A 22,489-nucleotide genomic window follows, 5' to 3' on the forward strand; every position below is an offset into this window, starting at 1 on the left:
AGACATGATGTAATTAATTTCAAATTAGAAGTTGTAACCTTGCTATTTTAAAGAAGAAATCGAAAGTTGCTAAAAATAAAAGATTTCCAAATATATTGACCTACAACTAATTATTAGTAATTGAATTTATTTTTGATTTATTTAATTGTTAAGAAAATTAGAGAAGTGGAAGATATATTTGGAAATAAAAGAAATTGTCCAATAGAGAGGAGTCATGTGAAGGTAAACTAATTTGTTTTAATAGTATAGCAGGATGTCAATTTTGACCCTCCTTACATTCAGTTCGGCTCAGTCGCAACCAATTTCAGGAACCTTCGGTTCCAACTGACGTTGAACGAATAAACATTATGATCTCAAAACATGCAATCACTTTTGTAACTTCTATTAATGGTATATGAAAATACTGATAACAGTTATGGTATGGGCACAAAAGTGTGAAACAAATATTTAATTTGTAAGTTGGTAAAACATGTGGAGAAACTCAGTTGTTATATGACCCTCATGTTGATCAAAATGGAAAACAAAGGAGCCGATCTTTTTTACTTTCTTAAGACTCAACGATGAGTCTTTTCCAAAGACAAGAGAGCATGTAAAAGGCCTACCTAATCAGGGTCGACCCGTGGGTCAGCGACATAAAAATAGAGCTTTAGGCCCATACTTACTTAAGGCCTCCAAATAATTTAAAAAATACATTATATATAGATATATATTTAATCGACGAATTAGTACAAATATATCTATTGGTCTGGTAGTAAACTAGTGTGTTGTTAACTTGCATGTGAGTTTGAGACTCACTATTAGCACTTTATTTTTTTGGTTTCTTAAAACAATTTTCATAAAGGCCACCAAATCTCATTTTGATTTTGGCCTTCAAAATCGTTGAACAGGCCCTCAACCCAGGGGCGGATACAGAGGTTAACGATGGTGGGCCGATGCCCACCGTCCGAGCTGCTGGAATGTCGTGAATATAGGTACACATTAGTATATGATGAGTCAAAAATATGTCGGTGCCCACCGTCGATATTATGAATATTATGCTTCTCTGAGCATCTAAATCTAGAAAAGAAACAAAGACATAACATTTATATGTTTTCCGGCCATCGGAAAACGACTTAACTCCATACCGTGAACTTCAAATAATATATTAAAGGAAGAAGAAGAGGAAATAACTTTATCGGGATGTGTTAATGTATCACATTTTATAATATTTGCTTTTGCAAATTGATTTTAAGATAAAGAGGCTAGTGGCTACAAACATCTAACCAACCATGCAGTAGGCTAATTTATCCATTATTTTTTTTAAAAAAGAAAAACATATTCCTTTAATTGATTTTATTATTTTGTTTACTCTAGTGTCTATATATTTGTTAAAAGTGAATGTGAATTTTCTTTTCTATTTATTATCGGCTGACATCAAATTAAACTTACAAATTACAATCATTAAATATACTTAATACTATTTATTATTATTATTATTATTATTATTATTATTATTATGCGTTGAAAAAAAGTCCTAGAAGAAAGTATGAGAAAGCAGTTGCATTTTAAAAAATCAAAATTTGATAATTTGAATGAACTTAAATCAATTAATTCTTATTTGATGAATACTCGCGGAGTGTAAGAAGACAATAATTAATGAACGGATCCATTTACGTACGTCATGCAATCGATATATATTAATATATGTAAAAATGTTTTTATTAATATGCAGCGTAACTTTTAACAAGTGGTGTATAAAAAGACCAATTTACCCTTTCATGTGCCTCGAAAGTTCATTTCGCTCTGAGCCTTCAAAATGGTTGGTCGGCTTGTTCTCTTTAACCCGACCCATTTTGTTTTCCGAATCCATTTTGTGCCCACCCTATCAAAAATTCCTGGATCTGCCTCTGCCTCAACCTAACAACCCAAAAGGCTCAGGTAGTACATGCTCAAAGCCGGCAAGACGACTTGTGAAGTTTAATAAAAATTTGGCAGATGTTCTCTTCACAGGGCGTAGCTTTAGTTGGATCATTTTGCTCCGTTTTTTTCGCTCGGTAGTGTAAAGTTATCATTATTCGGACGAAAATTTTTACAAATAGTGTAAATTTATCCGTTTTCGACCAAAATTTTGAGCCCGTCCCCCTCGGTTTTTTTGCTCGGTAGTGTAAATTTATCCACTTTTTGTCTGAAAATGTTTATACATAGTGTAAATTTACCCGTTTCCGATCGAAATTTTGAGCCCGACCTCCTTTTTCTCGCTCGGCAGTGTAAATTTATCATTTTCAGCCGAAATTTTTTATACATGGTATAAATTCACCTGTTTCCGACTGAAATTTTGAGCCCACCCCCCTCTAGTCTATGAATTTTTTTATACATATTGAGTCTGGCCCCCTCGACGTGTATGTCCAAGTTTCGCCAATGTCTCTTCAACCAAGATGATGTTGGTCCAGAAGCAAAACTTGTGGTCGAGTTCCTTTTTTTTTTCTAAGGCGAAGATATGATGCAGAAGCATCGAATGTTTTTTTTTTCTTTTTTTTTTTAATTTGAAGTATTATTTATCTTTTACTTGGTTTTTGAAATTCGGGTATCTACCTTTTATAATGTTTATTGTTATCGATTAATTGGTATACAGGAATTAGAATTCCTTTTTATGTTTTGATTTTGGAACTTAGGAATGATAGTTTCTAAAGATTGAAAACTAATTATCAACCTTCAGGTATAAAACTTAAGGTTAATTTTGTTGTTTTTAGGCATTTGATTGCTTCTATGTGTGTTATATTGTTGCTGTTATTATTATTATTATTATTATTGTTGTTACTGTAAAGTTGTATATTAAAAAGAAGGTTTTGATAACAGTAATACATGAAATTAATAAAATATAAAGAACGAAATTTCGTGAGCAAAATTATAGGGGTGTGCACAAAACCGAAAAAACCGAACCAAAACCAATAAAACCAAAAAACCGAACCGAAAAAACCAAACCGAAATAGAAACTGGTGGTTCGGTTTTGAACTTTAGCAAAAACCGAAATATTGGTTTTGGTTCGGTTTTGTATTTTGTTAAGAACCGAATAAACCGAACCGAACCAAATGACCATAACATCTTAACCATAATCTTTAAAACAAAATCTACCGACGAATATTTGTTTAATTATAACATATTGTTAATACAAATATATTTGGTTTGCAAGTATGATAATAGGTACTTTCGGTTTTGATTTTGAATATTAATTTCAAATATGTCTTTTATTATATTTTAATATTTTAATATTTTAGGTCCAAATATTCAATTTTCTATTAATCATTAGTTTAAAGAAAAAATAATGGCATGCTCGATTTCAATATCTTGGGTCAAGTGTTTTTTGCCCAAAAGTTTTGGCTCGACTAGCAAAACCGAAAAAACCGCATTCAAAACCGAACCGAACCGAACCCAAAAACCGAAAACCAAAAACCGAAAAAACCGAAACCGAATGGTTTTAAAAAATCATAAACCGAAAGTTTAGTTTTTGGTTCGGTTTTAATCAAAAACCGCACCGAACCGCACCACGCACACCCCTAAGCAAAAACGACGAAAATACGAAGGTGTCAAGAAAAATTGAATTCAGAGACGTATTTTTGTTTCTGTTCTTCCTATTTTCTTATTCTGTAACTTTTGAATAAATAGGTGTTGAAAACTGAGCGACTGCGACTGGTAGTCAACCATTGAATCACCTTCCTTCTATTTTCTTAATTCATAATCTTAAATAATTTGGTGTCTTGCCCGTATTACACGGTAAAGGCATTCACATTTATTAGAGGGGAATGTGCATTCATGGATCATATATCAATTTATCCACAAACCATAAAATAACTGGAAACACCTAGCCATTTTCACTTTGGTGGGATGGTAAAGGCTTAGGCCTTTGGGTGAGAGGTCCAGGGTTCGATCCCTGGCAATGGCGGTTTATTGTAAATAGTAGGAGGCAAGCTTAAACATTCAAAAAAAAAAAAAAAAAACTGGAAACACCTAATTATAAGTAGCTTCAAACTTGTTTTATAATATATGTAATAAATTGATTATTAATGGGTATTTTAATTTCTTCAAAAGTCATATAATCACACAGTAAACCTTTGCCACAAATTGTAATTTGGCAAATTATCCATATAATTAGGGGTGGGTTTCCCATGTAATAAACTACTCATAAACCTTACCCACACTAGCACCTGACCCCTCTTAGAACATTCTCATTACAATATTTCTGTAAAAAAAGACAACGTTCTTTAAATTTAAGTTTATCTTCGAACTTTATTAAACGTACTATATCTCATCTTTATCACAAAGCTTGAAGTGAAATATATAGAGAATCGAATGTGAGTGCTCCTAATAAAGTATTCACATTCCAATCTTGTTCTCGTGTTATGTAAAATTTAAAATTATTTTACGACTTTTCTCCATCATCCCAATCTCTATCTCATCTTTATCACAAAAATTTAAAGAATGAGTATTAGTGTATTTACATTTATAAAATTCAAAGAATGAGTTTTGTTTTTTTTAATCTCGTATAGGCTGTTTAATTTATGAAAGATATTTTAACTAAAAGAGTCAGAATCGATCATTTAACAATAACAAATCCACAAATTTATCTACGGGTCAAAGGACTTCACAATTAACAAGTCGTTACTAAGAATAACAAACCACGGGGTAGATGCCAAGCAAGAAGAAGTCTTTGTTTCGACATATGATCAACCGTTGCAAAGTCGTAATAATTCATAATTAAAATCTAACAACCAAGTTACAACATTCAAGAAAATTCTTAATTAAAATCTAACAACCAAGTTTCAGCATTCAAGAAAATAATTAACGTACTAATAAATCTAATAACGTAATTCACTAATAATAATCAATTAACTAATCTAGCAAACAATCAACTAATAAGGTAAATACTAAAAAACAAACGTTTTATAAATTAACCGAGCAACTGAATTGGGGTTCCTGAATACTAGCAACAATTTAGAATTGGATTCGAGTCGTGAGAGGGGTTGTCGGACTTTTGACATCATCTTTCGACTTTAAAAGTACAGTCAGACTTCGGAGATCAGCCGGCAACTAAGAGCATCCATAATGAATAAACTTTTCATTTGTTTGGATGATGTGTCACTACAACAAACTTAAGGTGGTAATAATTTACCATGGCTCCAAACTTGCAGCAAACACTTAGTGTAGGCCCCACCCCTTTTATACACACACATACTATATATACATATACAATATAAATACATATTTAATATTTTTAATGAGGTTTGTGCAGGTTTGTTGTTGTGAAAAAAAGTTTGGGTTTTTAAAAAAAGTTCGGAATCTGATGTGATGATGATGTGTCGGTTTGTATGGATTTGTTGTTGTGGATGCTCTATTGTCTAAGATGCTTTGTATTTCATTGATTTGATTACTTTATTAGATTTTCATTTTTTTTAGTTTTAAAAAGTTTTATAGATACGTAACTAAAGTACTTTAGCTAGTACCACAAATAGCAAGACTCGAAAAAATCAAAACTGAACAACTTATAAAAACTCGAATACCGAATTTCGGATTTTGGTACTGTTTATACCAAAACCAAACCAAACCAAACCAGACCAAACCATACCCGACCGTAGAACCCCTAAAGCTGGCTGCTCTTGTACGTAGCTTCGTAAGTTCGTAAGTGCACATGCAGCCACCGGTTTTGGTAAATTTAATTATTAACACTTGCAGCCACACGCTTTGACTAATTCAACTCAAACAAATAACCAGAATCTTTTGGTCATATATTACTATTAAACCCCAACATGTTCTTATTACGCTTATATAATCCAAGTCCCATTGAGCTTCATTATTGCAAAAAACCATGTTGATACTAACCAAAAAACCAAATCTATTTTTGATCATCCTGAATATTCTAAACTTGATCACCCTTTCTGCGTCTCAATATTCGCGTCTCCGATGTGATTGGAGCACAAATTACACTATAAACAGTACGTACCAAAGCAATCTTGACAATGCTTTCAAGTCTTTGACATCTGATACTAGCATTAGATACGGGTTCTACAACCTCTCTGTTGGTCAAACCCCTGATCAGGTCTACTCGATCGGGCAATGTAGAGGCGACGTTCAGCCAGCTGATTGTAGGCGGTGCTTAAACGAAGGGGGTACAATATTAAGACAGACTTGTCCTAATCAAAAGTCTGCAATTGGTTGGTATGACACATGTATGATAAGGTACTAGAGTTATATGGTACGTGTATACGAATGGGTCCGAGTCCAATGCAGACCAGTTTAACGAAGGACTCAACCAGTTAGTGAATCAACTTAGAACCGAAGCTTCAAGTGGCGGATCTCTACGTAAATACGCAGCGAACAGCATGGATGGACCGGGGTTTATGACCATTTACGGGTACATGTAGTGCACACCGGATTTATCAGAAATAGTGTTATAATTGTTTGGATAGAGCGGTTACGTATATTCCTAGCATTCCTGCTGGAGCAACAGCAAGAATTTTTTTTCGTAGTTGCATTTTTAGATATGAAGTTAGCAGATTCCTTAATGCTACGGTGGATCTCTCATCACCATTGCCGCCGCAACCGCCACAGTCACCACTACCACCACCACCTTCACCTTCAGGCATGTGACGATAATTGGATGAATTATTTTGAAAGAACTCGGGTTAGATCAAATTTATATTGAAATGTTGAAAAATAGTAAACAAAAATGTGTTTTTAGTTTTCTTTTTAAGTTAATATCGTAAGATATTAAAGAAAATCAAATTATTATAAGTTAAATAAATTAATGACCAATTAAAATACTCGTGCAAGCCCGCTTGTCCCTCTAGATTAGGGATGGCAATGGGTTGTGTTTGGGTCGGGTTTAGGTATTTCCAAACCCATACCCGGTTATTAAAGTCCATCACATACCCGTCCCAAACCCGTTGGGGTTTAATCGGGTAATTACCCGACGGGTTTTGGGTTTTCCCATCGGGTTTCGGGTTTCCTATCGGGTTTTGAGAAAATACCCATCGGGTATACCCGGCTCAAAACCCGCCATGTTTCGACAAAATATAACTAATCGATTACAAAGATGGTTACCATAAAGATAAAATTTCTCAAAATAATTAATATAAACAGATTTCGACAAATAATATATTTGGAATATAGTATATATATATATATATATATATATATATATATATATATAATATAATAAGCTATATCGGGTACATCGGGTACATAATCGGGTAAATGGGTTTATGCTATCGGGTAATCGGGTCGGGTAATCGGGTATATTAGAAATCCCAAACCCGTCCCAAACCAGCGAAAAATTTTAAAACTAATCCCAAACCCTAATGGGTCGGGTATTACCTGTCCCATTTATGTCAGGTTTTGAGTTTTCTCATCGGGTTCGGGTTTCATTGTCATCCCTACTCTAGATATCTATTTCGTTAACAGGTTGCTCTAGGGATGAACAAATGGTATTAGGTACCGATATCGAACGGATAATGAAACGAGTAATTAAATACAAGTTTCAAGTTTTTTAAGAAAATCGGATCGGGAAATTCTGGTATTGATGCCGGTCGGTACTGGTACGGTACCGGATTATTGCCTACAGTACCGGTACCTAACCTGTATCGTACGTAGTGGTACCAAACCAAGCATTTTCGGTACCGGTACCAAGTTTTTAAGAAATTCGAGATCGGTACCGGTTCGGTACCGAGCTCATCCCTAGACCACCTCTATACTTTTTGATCAGAGTCTAACAAACATTTATTTAACAATTTACGAGATTTTCAGGCAAGAGTAGTAGCATGACGATCATTGTAATCATCGCGGTCATTGCAACCCTAAGTCTTTTGATATTTGTGGTGTTCTTCGTTTGTGTCCTAATCAGAAGAAAAAGAAAAAAGGAAGCACTTACACCGAAAAATTTAGGTGCATATTCTTTGTAAAGTTTTTCTTGTTTTCTAATTGATGTTTTGGACTTATTATTTGTGGCAATATACAGCCGAAACGTTGCAGTATAACTTTGGTATAATTAGAGCAGCAACAGATGGCTTCTCGGAGAACAATAAGCTCGGTCAAGGTGGATTTGGTTTGGTTTATAAGGTAATCAATACTAGAAATTAAGTTATCATGTGTTAAAATGCTAAAACAGTTTTTCTAAAGATTGCTGAGACCAATGACTTCTTTGCACCTAAAAATTCTAGGGTAGGTTACAAAACGGACAAGAAATAGCTGTGAAGAGGTTGTCGAAAGATTCAGGGCAAGGCGAAGAAGAATTCAAGAACGAGGTTTTGTTATTTGTGAGGCTCCAACATCGAAACTTGGTCCGGCTTCTAGGATTTAGCCTAGAAGGGTCTGAACGACTTTTGATGTATGAGTTTGTACAAAATGCTAGCCTTGATAAATTTATATTCGGTAAGTTTCTTAATTTGTTTTGCAGAAAGAATTATGATAAATATGTAAAAAAATTCATTCTTTTGTTAATATCTAGGGTCTAAACAAACTGAGCGAGCCTCAAACTTGACTAAGCTTGAGCTTAGCAAGTTAACTTGAGAGAATTTGAGCTAGGAAAATTTTAGCTTTCATAAGCTTAAGCACGACTTGTTTCGAGCTCTATACATTTGTTTTACACAAGTTCAGTTCGTGAGTAATTTTACATATTAAAGTTCGGCTCCTAGATGATTTATGTATACATACATTACTTAGTTTTTCTTAATTATATATATATAGATATATATATAGAGAGAGAGAGAGAGAGATAGGTTATCATACAATAATCCTTAACGTACAAAAACGTACGCGAATTACACTCAAGGCTAAAACAAAACACTCAAGGCCAAAAAAACAAAAACACTCAAAAGTCAAAATACAAAAAACACACAAGAATCCGTAACACGTTCAAAACGGGTTTCTTGAAAAAAAGTAAGATAGTCGATCGATTAACGATCCAAATCTGTTTTTTTTCGGTGAATCGATGATTAATTGGGTATGTTTTGATATTTCGAGATCTTGTGATGTGATCTCACCGATAAATTTCATGAATATTGGTATTTTTTGTACGTTAAGGTAAGCTAAGGATTATTGTATTTTATCACTTACCTATATACACACACACACACTTTTGTTTATATAATTATTAATTACATCAATATTAATATATTTGTATGTATTAAAATACTCTTTACGGCTCGTAAGCCAAGTCAAGCTCATTTAAGATCGACTCGAATCAACCTTTTTAGAGATCTAATCTCAAGTAGTACTTACATGAATTAATTACACCTCTTATTTTTTGCATATGATCTTACGTTTAGATCCAAAAAAGCGTATTTTTCTTGATTGGGAAAGAAGATACAAAATTATTGAATGTGTTGCAAGGGGTATTGTATCTACATGAGGATTCATGACTAAAGATAATTCATCGTGACCTGAAAACTAGTAAAATTCTACTAGATTCTCAAATGAATCCAAAACTAGCAGATTTTGGTATGGCAAGATTGTTCACTATTGAAGAAACGCAAGCAAACACTAGTCGAATCGTTGGTACATAGTAAGTGACCCTAAAAAAACGAATTTTCTTTTCGTAATAATTGAAGTCATTCTGTTGTAATGTCTTACAATGTGTAGTTATTGACAAGTATTATTTGGTACTAGTGGATACATGGCGCCTGAGTACGCAATGCACGGCCAATTTTCAATAAAATCAGACGTTTTTAGTTTTGGCGTATTAATACTCGAAATTGTAACGGGGAAGAAGCACCACACTTTTCATAATGGAATGGTGACCGAGGATCTTCTTAGAGATGTAAATTTTATTTTAATTTTATGTTAAATTTATAGTTTTTGGTTTATACTAAATTCCAAAATTTCAATTTGATGCTTACAGGCATGGAAGAGTTGGAAAGCCGACACAGCTTCAAGTTTAATTGATCCTGAATTGAGAGACAATTCAAATTCCATACGTGACATGATTCGATGCATCCTTATTGGCCTGTTATGTGTTCAAGACGACTTAAATAAGAGACCAACAATGGGCTCAGTAATCCTCATGCTTAGTAGCTTATCTATAACGATCCCAGTCCCTTCAGAGCCTGCCTTTTTTGTGAACACGAATTCAGAAAGACCCCTATTCAAAGAGTACACATCAAGTACGAGTTGTTCTAGTCGGTTGAAAAGTAAATCAACATCTTCACAACGCTTTGCAGAGAGTGATATTTCTACGAAAGACCTATATGTAGAAAGTGATATTTCTATGAAAAACCTATATGTAGAGAATGATATTTCTGCGAAAGACCTCTATGTGCAATGACCCTTCTACGTATGATATTAGTTATATTAGTCTTAATTTAAGCAGAGAATAATTCCTTGAATGTATGATAAGTTGCATATGTGTAAGTTGTGTCATTTATAAATGTTTTATAATGGGGATGGAGTCATGATGATTTTGATTAAGAGTCTCCTTTGAATTTATTTTAATAGATTGATTTACTTTTTGTGTTATCAATAATCTCTCTCTCTCATTTATCTCTTTTGAAGATTACAGCAACAACTTCACGGAGAGGAAAAGATTATTGAGTTTCTAATACGATAACCGAGTCACAAATATATTAACCACCAATATTGAGTTTCTAATACAATATTTAAAATTCTCCCCATTAACAAATAACCACCAATATTTAAATTTTTAATTCGAACCGAAACCGATCATAAACTGGTTGATGAAAATTATAAAATAAAATGAAGAGGTAGGTCCCCGCAAAGCCCAGTTAGACCCGCAAGACTCACCTTGAAGAGGTACGTCTGCGCAAAGACCAACTGGATCCGCATGACCCACCATGCTCAGAGAGATGAAGACCTTACACGCAGTAAGCCAGCTGTTCCCGCAGAAAAGCCTCCCTTGGTACAGTACCCTGCCTGTTCCCGCAGTTGTGGGTACAAGCCAAGGAAGGCCACCCGCACTAACAGTATGGCTACACGCATAAGGCACTAACTCTTAATACTTCAGTAATGTCACCTGAAGAACGAATGAGCAGGGCGGGAATATTCCCGCCCAAAAGAGCCAGTCCGTACGCTTCTAGAAGATCTTTTGTACTATACCTACCAAGGTATGGACAAATAGACAAGATCTGACAAAAGCGAACCATGAACCAATCACAGGGTGACAGCTCACCGACAATAGTACGAGGAGGAGCACGCTCCAGTACAAAATGTCACTATCAGCCGCTGCCTACCCACCAACTCCCATCGTGGCACGAACATAGCCCATGGTTGGTGGAAAAGGAATATTATATACAGCTGGCCGTACCTGCTTGGAAACCTACCTTCGGCTATAAATACTCCAACACCTTGGAACGGTATCATCATCTTCTCTCTAGCTATTTCTCTCAATATACACTTATATTCAGAGCAATCTAGTCTGATTCTCACGCCGGAGGGTGGTCACAAGGAGGAACTTCCCCCTTCTCAGTGACGAGCTTACGGTGTCTGTTTTGCAGGTCGAGAAGAATAACCATCTTTGCCGGACCTAACCCTCGTGGGAAACATCTACTTAACCCTAAGATTATCCGTAATCTGCCGGGGTCACTTAGTGTTTCTTCATTGGCGTCATCCGTGCATTAAGCCAGAACTAATTCTGTTTCTCAGTTTTTTCAATCTTCTGGAAAGATGGTTAAGGTTACTCTGATGCCAAGGCCACCGAGTGTCCAAGAAACTCCGGTAACCACAACCCCAGCTACTGGGGGGAACACCGGTGAGTACACGATTTTTACGAACACTACCCCGGTTACCCAAGCCGGGGCAAGTGCAGTAAACAATCCCCCCCTGGGATTCATTGATGCCCAGTTGGAGAAACAACAGACGAGGTTTCCCCGCCAAACACTAGATCAAGTTAAAGCTTGGGCGGAAGCACGTCAGAAAGAATTCCAAGCTGAGTTGGACGAACGTTTACGTTCACTCCAACAAGCCAATGACGAATTCGGAAGCACTCGACAACAGCTCAACATGAGCAATGATTGCGAGTATTTGGATGATGATTGGGAAGAATCTGACAGTGACGCAAATCCCCGTCATAAGGCGAAAGGGAAGCGTAAAGAAGCAGACTTCCACTCGAGAAGAAATTTTGGAGAAACTTTCAAGCCAAAGAGCACGGGGGGAAACCCACGTGACTTCTCCAAAACTTTCAGACCGACTGTTGCAAATGCGGGAATGTCCAAATTTGCAAGGGACATTGCGGAAGCAATTGCTCCAAAGAGTGCCAAACAGATGTCCAACATAGGCACTTACGATGACATATCTGACCCGGACGATCACTTGAACAGATTTATAGCGGGGGCAACCGTCAGCAATTGGACGGAACCCACATGGTGCTACATGTTCCAGATGACGCTCGTCGGGGCAGCCAGAGCGTGGTTTGATCGTCTACCGGTCCACCACATCTATGATTGGGCAGACTTCTAGCACAAGTTCAGCCAGCAATTCAGTCAACAAAGAAAATATACTGAACAGCAGTGGACGATCCTCAACTGCGTCCGAGAGGAAGACGAATCTTTGCTAGACTTCATCACTCGCTTCAACTCAAAGAAGCTAAGTCTGGGCACCATTAGCGAAGATCTTGTTCGCGCCGCTTTCATCCAGGGCGCTGAGTACCCAGAGCTCATCCGCACGTTGACGGGTAAATATGGCATGCCATCCACGTGGGATGCCATCATGACGGCAGCTAAACGCTTCGCCGAGACGGAGAAGCAACTGGGTAGAAATCTTCCCCAAAGCACAAACCTCTACACGCAGAAAACAAGAGAAAATAACGTCCGTACCGCCCGAAAAAATAAGAAGAGGAAGCTTGGTATTTGGCAGTCAAGGATAAACTTTGACACCTCATCCAGCTCTCGCCCTCTCTTAGGCGGAAGGGACAACACGCACTCGTCGAACCGGAATCACAGATGGACGCCACTCACCAAAAGCGTCACCGAGATATTTGCCACCGAGAAGCTCCCATGGCCAAAGGCTCCAATAATCCGACAGCGTCATAACGCTGATCAGAGCAAATCCTGTGACTTCCACGAGACCAAAGGCCACACCACGGAGGAATGCACATCTTTGAAGGATTTCGTCGAAGCATTCGTCAAATATGGGAAACTCACACACCTCGTGGCGTCAATCAAGAACGGAGGGAGGAATGACAATCGGTACAAGGGCAATGGACGAAAGCCCGTCGACATCAGCATTCACATGGTTCATGGCAACGTCGGAGGAAGAAAACGACGAACAACAGAGCCAAGTGCGTGGAAGGAAGCTGAAGTGCGTTTCCCGCGTATGCCAGGAGGCCCAACAAAGAAGGCCCCATAGTCATCAAAAGCCAGCTGGGGCACTACATCACCTCCCGCACTCTTGCTGACAATGGCGCCTCGTCAACGGTCATGTATAGGCAGTTCTTCGACAAGCTAGACGACGAAGACAAAGAACGCCTATAAACGGTTTACGCCTCGATGGAAGGGTTCGATGGCAACACAAACACCCCCTTGGGTATCCTATCTTTCCCCGTCACTCTCACGGACGGGAAGTACTCCCGCACAGAAGACGTGGACTTCGTCGTAATGAGGAAGCCACACCACACATACGACATTCTCTTCGGGAGAGATGGGATGGCAAGATTTAATGTCGTGGTGTCTTCGGTCCATGACATGATGGGATGGCCAACAGCTAAGGGTGTCGCGATGATCACGGGTATTCCCCAGGTATACATCGCATCTGTCTCATCTAAACCCAAACCAAAGATAGCTAAACCAACCATTACCGAGCCGGAAGAATGGGCATTCAATGGCAAGTACCCCGACCAGGCCGTTACCATTGGCCCAACGATCACTAATCCCACGCGCACCTTACTCAAACGCTTATTGCAAAAAAATGCTGACATCTTCGCGTGGACACCAGCTGACATGACTGGTGTACCCTGAAGCAAGGCGGAGCATAAGCTCAAGTGTGACCCGGCTTTCACGCCGGTCATACAAAATCATCGCGTAATGGGTGCGGAACAGGCTAACGCGTGTAGAACCCAAGTCAAGGAACTCCTTGACGCAGGCATCATACGCGTTAGTAAATATCAAACATGGGTTGCAAATCCCGTCATGGTACCGAAATCCTACAAACAATGGCGCATGTGCATAGATTTTAAAGTCCTAAACAAAGCATGCCCCAAGGATTGTTACCCGTTACCCGAAATTGACCTTAAGGTAGATTCGTTAGCACCGTTTCGCCTTAAATGCTTCCTTGATGCGTATAAGGGATACCATCAAATCCACATGGCCGTTGACGATCAGGACAAAACCGCATTTCGGACGCCCGATGGCACATTTTGTTACCAAATGATGCCATTCGGACTTAAGAATGCTGGGTCCACGTACCAACGCCTGATGGACAAAGAGTTCCATGCCCAAATTGGAAGGAACTTGGAAGTTTACATGGATGACTTGGTTATCAAAAGTCTCGAGCCAGAAGCGATGTTGAAAGACATCGAAGAAACTTTCAACACGCTCAGAAAGATAAACATGAAGCTCAACCCGAGCAAGTGTTCTTTTGGGATGTAAGAAGGGAAGTTCTTAAGAGTCATCGTTACCAAAGATGGCTTCAGAGCGAACCCTGAAAAGGTCGAAGCCATTATGAAAATGGAATCAGCTACTACCATCAAACAGGCCCAGACATTGAATGGACGACTAGTCGCACTTAACCGCTTTTTGGCAAACCATGCGGATAGGTCGTTCCCATTCGTGTCGACATTGAGAAATTGTTTGAAGAAAACGCACTTCCGCTGGACACCAGAAGCGGAAGCAGCTTTTCAAGAGATTCGGTCACGTTTGATCGAACTCCCAACGCTCACAGCACCAGAAGTGGGGGAGGAATTAATTCTCTACCTCTCCGCCACAGACAGAGCAACCGGGGCAGTCTTACTAGTAGAACGAAAAGGCATCCAGATGCCCATTTACTATGTAAGCCGCGTCTTAACGGTAGTGGAAACCCGGTTCTCTACCATGGAAAAATTAGTCTTAGCACTTGTACAGGCTTCACGCAGGCTAAGACGATATTTCCAAGGTCACCCAATCACCATTCTCACCAACTTCAAACTTGCTAACGTTCTAGGCAAACCCGAGTTGTCGGGACGCCTAGCCAAATGGGCAATTGAGTTGGGGGAATACGCGATAAAGTACAAGCCAAGACCAGCCATAAAAGGCCAGGTCTTGGCCGACTTTATTGCGGAAGTCCCCGCATCGCGGGAAAAAGAGTGCCAGGAAGAGGCTCAACCCTCTCCAGCATAAGACACTAACGATGTCTGGCGACTCTATACTGATGGAGCAGCCAACAACGAAGGTTCAGGCGCAGAGTTGAAACTAACTAACCCAGCAGGCCAAGAATACACTTACGCTATTCGGCTTGATTTCCCAAGTACGAAAAATGAAGCGGAGTACGAAGCATTCTTGGCCGGATTAAGAATTGCGCGTAAGATGGGGGTGAAAAACTTGGAAGCCCACGTGGACTCCATGCTAGTAGCCAACCAGATAAATGTGACGTACACGGCCGTGAATGACATAATGGCCCTGTACCTTGCACAAGCTAAAATCCTTATGCGCGATTTTAACGATTGCAAAGTTGTGCACAACAAGCGAAGCGAAAACAAATCTGCGGATGCGTTAAGCAAGCTTGCATCGTTAGCCTTCACCCACTTGGGAAAGGACATCCGCGTTGAACTTCTTGGAGCACCATCAGTCCCGCACAAGGAAATTTGTGTCATCCAAACCGGCACGAAAACATGGATGACACCAATCATAAATTACCTTGCAGCGGGTATACTACCAGAGTCGAAAACACATGCAAGAAAGATACGCTGTAAATCACTGAACTATCAACTTGTTGATGACATACTTTATAGGCGTAACTTTCTTGGCTCACCCCTCAGATGCGTTGACGACCAAGATGTCGACTACCTCCTAAGGGAAATACACGAAGGCATCTGTGGAGTACACGCAGGTCCACGCGCAGTTGTAGCTAAGCTAAACAACGTGGGATACTTTAGGCCGGGGATGCACACGGATGCGCTGGCCTACATCAAAAAATGATGATCCTGCCAGCTTTACGCACCCAACACGCATCGCCCGAAGAACGAACTTGTTCCAGTCACTTCTTCATGGCCATTTCAGAAGTGGGCCATCGATGTGACAGGCCCATTTCCCACAGCAGCAGGGAACGTTCAGTTCCTAGTGGTAGCCATCGACTACTTCACCAAGTGGATAGAAGCAAAACCCCTAGCCCAAACAACCGCAAAACATATCAAAAAATTTATTTGGGAATTTATTATTTGTCGTTTTGGACTTCCACAGAATTTGGTGAGCGATAACGGCACCAACTTTGCTGACCAGAAGCTACAAAAGTGGCTGAAAGAGCTTCAAATAACCCACACCTTTACCTCAGTGGCACACCCGTAGGGTAACGGTGAGGTTGAAAGAGCAAACAAGAGCATCGTCGACGGCATAAAGAAAAGACTCTTGGAGCATAGATCCGGCTGGGTGGACAAAGTTCCACATGTTCTTTGGGCAAACAGAACGCTAAAAAAGGCGAGCACGGGCGAAACCCCGTTCAGCCTCACCTATGGCACTGAAGCCATGGTCCCAGTCGAAATCGGTCTACCCTCACCAAGGGTCATAACTCAACCAGAAGACAATGATGCGGAAAGACAGTTAGACCTTATGCTAACTGAAGAGCGCAGAGACTTAGCCGCAGCGCGTGAAGAGAACTACAAGCGACAAATGCAAAAGTACTAAAACACGCGGGTGAAACTCTGCAACTACAATGTCGGAGACTACATACTGCGTAACAACGAGGCTTCGAACCAAGAGCGCCCAGGAAAACTGGCCCCGGTCTGGGAAGGGCCATACATTATTAAAGAAGTTTTGGGAAAGGGCGCATACCGGCTCGAAAGGCTCGATGGCACCCCCATCCTAAGAACATGGAATGGAGCTCAATTACGCAAATGTTACATGTTGATCAATTCCAAACTTGTAAAGAAAAGGCCTAGAGCCACTTCTATTGGAAATGATTCTCCTTATCACATTGTGTTGATAGCCTTACCTTTATACTTATGAACTGACCACACTGATATGCCGGTATTCACCGCATAAATAAGTGAGGGGGGAAGTAAGTCGTTGCGTGTGGAAAGCGGCACAACCCGCATAAACACAAAAACAGTAAATATTTCTAAGGGGAAGATGAGGAAAACCTTCACGCAGGTCAGATATAGATAAAGTTTGGTCATCCTACTAAGTGAAAGTGACGGTCCTACCCGCACAATCATGATAGAGGAAACAGAACATTAACCTATTATCTGACACGCGCCGAAAGGTTAACTTATTCAAAACACTTAGAAAATTGCTAAGTTAAACTAAAATATGCATGAACAAATCATATAATGTTTACAAGGCAAGGCGTTAACAAAATATTTATATTTACATTAAAAGCTGTTCAAACATTACAAAATGGCCGGGTATCTACCCGCCTACAAAAAATACAAATCTATCCTAACGGTTGGAAGGAATCTCAAGATTCAAGCTTCGGGACCACTTCTTCCAAACCCACTTGAACCGGCACCATCAGTCGGCTGCGGCGGTTCGAGGAAAGCTTTGAGAACAGCTAGCCCATCATCAACAGCAGCAACTTCGTTAACCTTCTCCACAACCGGATGCGAGAAGGCAGCATACTGGTTCACAGCTTGGTCATAGGCAGCTTCAGTGTTAACATCGTGTAAAGGAAATTTTGAAGGCGGGATGCCTTTCTCTGCAAACCCTAGACCAAGCAAGAAACCAGCCTTCTCCCCATCCTCATGAGAAGCGTTGAGGGCTGCGCTCATGGCATCGTCATAAGATGTGTTCGCGAAAATCCGATGCACAACCTACAATAGAAAATATATATAAAAAACTTTTCTAAGTATAAAGAAAGGCGCAAAGCAAAGAAATTATGAAGCTATGCGTACCTGCGGCAACACTTCTCGTAGAAGCCAATCCTTATTGGAAAGAGCTTCTTGAGGGGTAGCTTGAGCTTGATCGCGGCCCCGTTCGGCTTCATTCTTATTGAGGTTGGCAAGCAACACGTCCTTGGCAGCAGCCTCTTCAACGCCTTTAAGCTTGCGCTCAGTGCGATCAAGCATACCCCTCTGATCCAAGAGCTCTTGTAGCTTCTTGGCATCTTCTAAAGCCAAAGCCTCATGCGCCTGCTGAAGCTTTTCCAGTTTGGCTTTAAGCTCTTCATTCTCAGCGCGAAGAGGCTCAGCAACGGCTTCAGCTTTGGTGGCCCTTTCGGTCGCATTATGCGCAGTTTCCTTGGCTAACCTAAGCTGTTCGTTAACAGCTTGAGTAGCCTTGGAACGGGCCTCATGCCTGGCTTGGATCTCGGCCTCAAGGTCCTTGAAGGCCTTCTCTTTCTCCGCAGCGATGGCGGCAAGCCTCTTGTTTTCCTCCCGCAGCGATCGCGCCTGAGCCATTTCCAGGCTACGCGCAGTCTTTAACTTGTCGTTTTCACGACAAAGTAACTCGACACGCGACTGCATCCGGGCGAGAAGGATTCGAAACTCATTGGACAACCTACCCTCCTGGTAGCTAGCCATTGCCTCCCCCAATGCACCGCTTGGAGCGGCATGGCGCGCCCAGTCGACGCAGTCCGCAGCCGTCCTTAGAGTTGTTCCCCGGCGGATAAGAATGGGTAATAGGCCAAAGTAACCCCACGCACCTGTAGGGTCGATAACAGGTCGATAGTCGCTAAACCCATCACCTGAACCTAAAGGATATACATCCAAGAGGTCAAGGAGATGGGAATGAGGCAAAGGTTGGACTCCCTCATCAACAGAGGTAAGTCTAGAGGTTCCAAATCTAAACATACCTGATGGACGGCCCCAACAGAGGTAGTCGCTGACGCCGAATGCGACAATGCAGAAGCCATTGAGGTAGACACCATCGGAGATGAACTCATAACCGTGGTAGCAGCCGCAGATGAGCTCGCGGAAAATGTCACCGCCGGTCCGGTGAAGGATGTAGTAAAGATGGCACTGACGGCCGGCGGAGATGACGTCATAACTGGAACGGTTGCTTTAACAGTATGAGCAACTGAACCAGCACCAGAAGCAGGCGCAGCCGCCTGGGTCATCGCCTCGGATAGGTTGACCAAACCTATCGTCGTGGGTCCTGAACCGCTTCCTCCCGCACCGCTCTCGAAAGCGAATAAGTCCACTCCTGCATGAAGAAAAGCAAAAGATATTAAAAACAAAGGCGGAAGGAAATGCGGAAAAGGTACACAAAATATACTTACGGGTTTTTTTAATCTTGATAGTCCTGACAGGCGGAGACGGACCCGATGGGACTGGCCTCTTCACGCCAGTCACCTTAGCAACGCTTGGTGGCTCGGAAGTGACAGTCGTCTCAACCTCTGAAACAATGGTCTTGTCACCACCACCAAAGTTCCCCGTCGCCTCCTCACTTTCAGTCTCGGAATCAGACTGATTCCCCAGGTCGACGACGGAAGCAACCTTCGCCTTGCCCTTCATGCCAGCAGCCTTCTTCTTCCTCACAAAGAAAGGCCCATCTGCGGATCCCTCATCAGAAGATGACAAAATCAGAGGAATTCCAGCAGAAGTTTGAGCATGGAGAGGACGAGGATTAAAGAACTCCTTACCTGGCCGAGTGGCGCTTAAGATTTCGTGGCCCGGCGGGTAGACCTCTACGAATCTATCCGCCGTCTGCTCCAAAATGGGCAACTCGTTCTCATCGAGATCACGAGTACCCAATCGTGCGGGACCACCAGTCTCCCGCGGATGTAAGAGCGATTGTAAGTCGTTCCCCTCTGAAAAAAAAAGAACAATGTTAAAAGAAAATCCTAAACCAACACAAAAGAGAGAGCATACCATAAGTGATATAGTTCAAACCGTATTCAAGGACGATGGGTATTTGCGGCGTCCCAGACCCGGCATCCTTCCACACGCGACTCATCCCAAGCATCACCATCCCAGACTCCGCGAAGCGATAAACCGGAGTCTGGATCTGGGAGATCTTGGCGAACCATTCCGCCTCCTGGTAATTGGAGGCGTGAAGGTTGGGGAGCGCCCTCCCATTCTTGAACGTCATCGCGATGGGGACGACGCGAGCGGAGATGTAGAAAAACTCCAGCTTCCAAGAACGAAGACTACGCTCGGTAGCGCAGATCTTCAACCCCTTGATCCGAGTAACAAGGGTATACCAACCCTGGATGCACCTCCAGGTGTAGAAGGTCATCAGACGGTCGACGCGGGGCTCGATGTCCAAAATACGGCACACCCATTCGAAATGGCGAACTTTAGCAATCGCCATTGGGTGCACCTCCGTCAAATGCACACCGTGTTTCTCCAAAACACGGTATACAAACTTCGTTAATGGGAATCTTAGATTCCCATACATGAAGAACGAGGCGTAAACCCCTATCTTGCCCTTATGGGCATCGTACATCGTCTGGTTGGGCTCCGGAAACTCTGGCTCATACGGCTCCAAGATGAACTTCTTGACGATGTAATGGTACACATCGACAGAAAGAGTACACTGGCACTCGCCAGCAGTACTCTTATCGTGCTTATCGGACGTGGACGTCGGGTTCTCGAGGTAAACGTCAGACTCCTCGACGTTAACCTCGGGATCATGAGTAGAAGAAGACATTTTTTAAAAAGTTAAAGAAAGCGGTTTCAGAAGAATGCTTGCCAGAAAAGATGAGTATTCGCCAGAAATCGCTTAAGAGGAAAAGAAGAGTGAAGTGAAGGTATCGGATGAGATGCACCCGCTCCCCCCTTATATACTCATCGCAATGAATGCGATGAATTTAATGCAGAGGAGAGAGAGAGCGCAGGGGCAATGAAACGGCGACACGTGTGGATAAAGCAAGCTGGCAACAGGTGTCGGAATGGCGCGTGACATGAAACTCGCGCCCACGCGCCTGAAAAAGCGTCCTGATTGACCACACGCTGTCACGTCGTCATAACTTCCTGCACGTCCTGAAACCGTCAGAAGTCGCCAACGTCCTTTCAGCCGTTTGGATTGTCCTTATCCTTTCACCAACTCTTCGAATTTCAGAAAGATTCAAAAAGATTCAAAAATAAGAGGGTATATCCCCTACCTTGGAAAGCAAGAAACCGTAAGACAAGTGCGGGTACAGTGTCAAGGCGAACCCTTCACATACTTAGCACTTGCAGGGAATTGAAGCCAAGAAGATACCTTGAAAAACAAGAAACCATAAGACAAGTGCGGGTACAGTGTCAAGGTGAAACCCTTCACATACTCAACACTTGCAGGGAATTGAACCCAAGATGGATCTTATGGGTCATGCTTGCGGAAAGGGAAATAACACCCCCGCGTGGCGGGAACGTTGAGAACTAGATTGTTTGAAGCTTCAAGGTGGAATTGGTTGTTTAACATAACTGATCACTATGTCTAAAACTACCAATACCCCGTGGAGAATCTACACAAGTGAAACTCAACGCTCCCGACTTGCGGAGAGGTTACGCACCTACCCGCATCATACCCAAAGATCAGGCAGAAAAAGTCGGGAATTTTCTGCAAGTGACATTAGGAAAACTGCGGGAAGAATCCCCACGGAGAACCTTAAAAAAACGAAAACCCCTTTAAAACCCGTTGCTTAAAGTCCAAAAGTTCACCTCACTTATTAACAATTCATGAGAAGAACAATGGACTGGGGGGACTTGAAGAGGTGGGTCCCCGCAAAGCCCAGTTGGACCCGCAAGACTCACCTTGAAGAGGTACGTCTGCGCAAAGACCAACTGGATCCGCAGGACCCACCATGCTTAGAGAGATGAAGACCTTACACGCAGTAAGCCAGCTGTTCCCGCAGGAAAGCCTCCCTTGGTACAGTACCCTGCCTGTTTCCGCAGTTGTGGGTACAAGCCTAGAAGGAAGGCCACCCGCACTAACAGTAAGGCTACACGCATAAGGCATTAACTCTTAATACTTCAGTAATGTCACCTGAAGAAGGAATGAGCAGGGCGGGAATATTCCCGCCCAAAAGAGCCAGTCCGTACGCTTCTAGAAGATCTTTTGTACTATACCTACCAAGGTATGGACAAATAAACAAGATCTGACAAAAGCGACCCATGAACCAATCACAGGGTGACAGCTCACCGAAAATATTACGAGGAGGAGCACGCTCCAGTACAAAATGTCACTATCAGCCGCTGCCTACCCACCAACTCCCATCGTGGCACGAACATAGCCCATGGTTGGTGGAAAAGGAATATTATATACAGCTGGCCGTACCTGCTTGGAAACCTACCTTCGGCTATAAATACTCCAACACCTTGGAACGGTATCATCATCTTCTCTCTAGCTATTTCTCTCAATATACACTTATATTCAGAGCAATCTAGTCTGATTCTTACGCCGGAGGGTGGTCACAAGGAGGAACTTCCCCCTTCTCAGTGACGAGCTTACGGTGTCTGTTT

General features: G+C 41.5%; 1 pseudogene across 1 annotated transcript; it reads left to right on the plus strand.

Annotated features, from left to right (window-relative positions):
* The first annotated feature begins 5,616 nt into the window (after positions 1-5,616).
* Positions 5,617-10,426, plus strand: LOC143556133 (cysteine-rich receptor-like protein kinase 15; annotated as a pseudogene). Its single transcript, XR_013139326.1, has 7 exons — positions 5,617-6,613; positions 7,777-7,941; positions 7,988-8,088; positions 8,190-8,400; positions 9,297-9,532; positions 9,637-9,787; positions 9,869-10,426. The product of XR_013139326.1 is annotated as a cysteine-rich receptor-like protein kinase 15 (transcript).
* Positions 10,427-22,489: the final 12,063 nt, after the last annotated feature.

Source organism: Bidens hawaiensis, unplaced genomic scaffold (assembly GCF_021521415.1).
Source record: "Bidens hawaiensis isolate Kalapana, Puna unplaced genomic scaffold, B.hawaiensis_p1.1 tig00018482_1, whole genome shotgun sequence".
NCBI lineage: Eukaryota > Viridiplantae > Streptophyta > Magnoliopsida > Asterales > Asteraceae > Bidens > Bidens hawaiensis.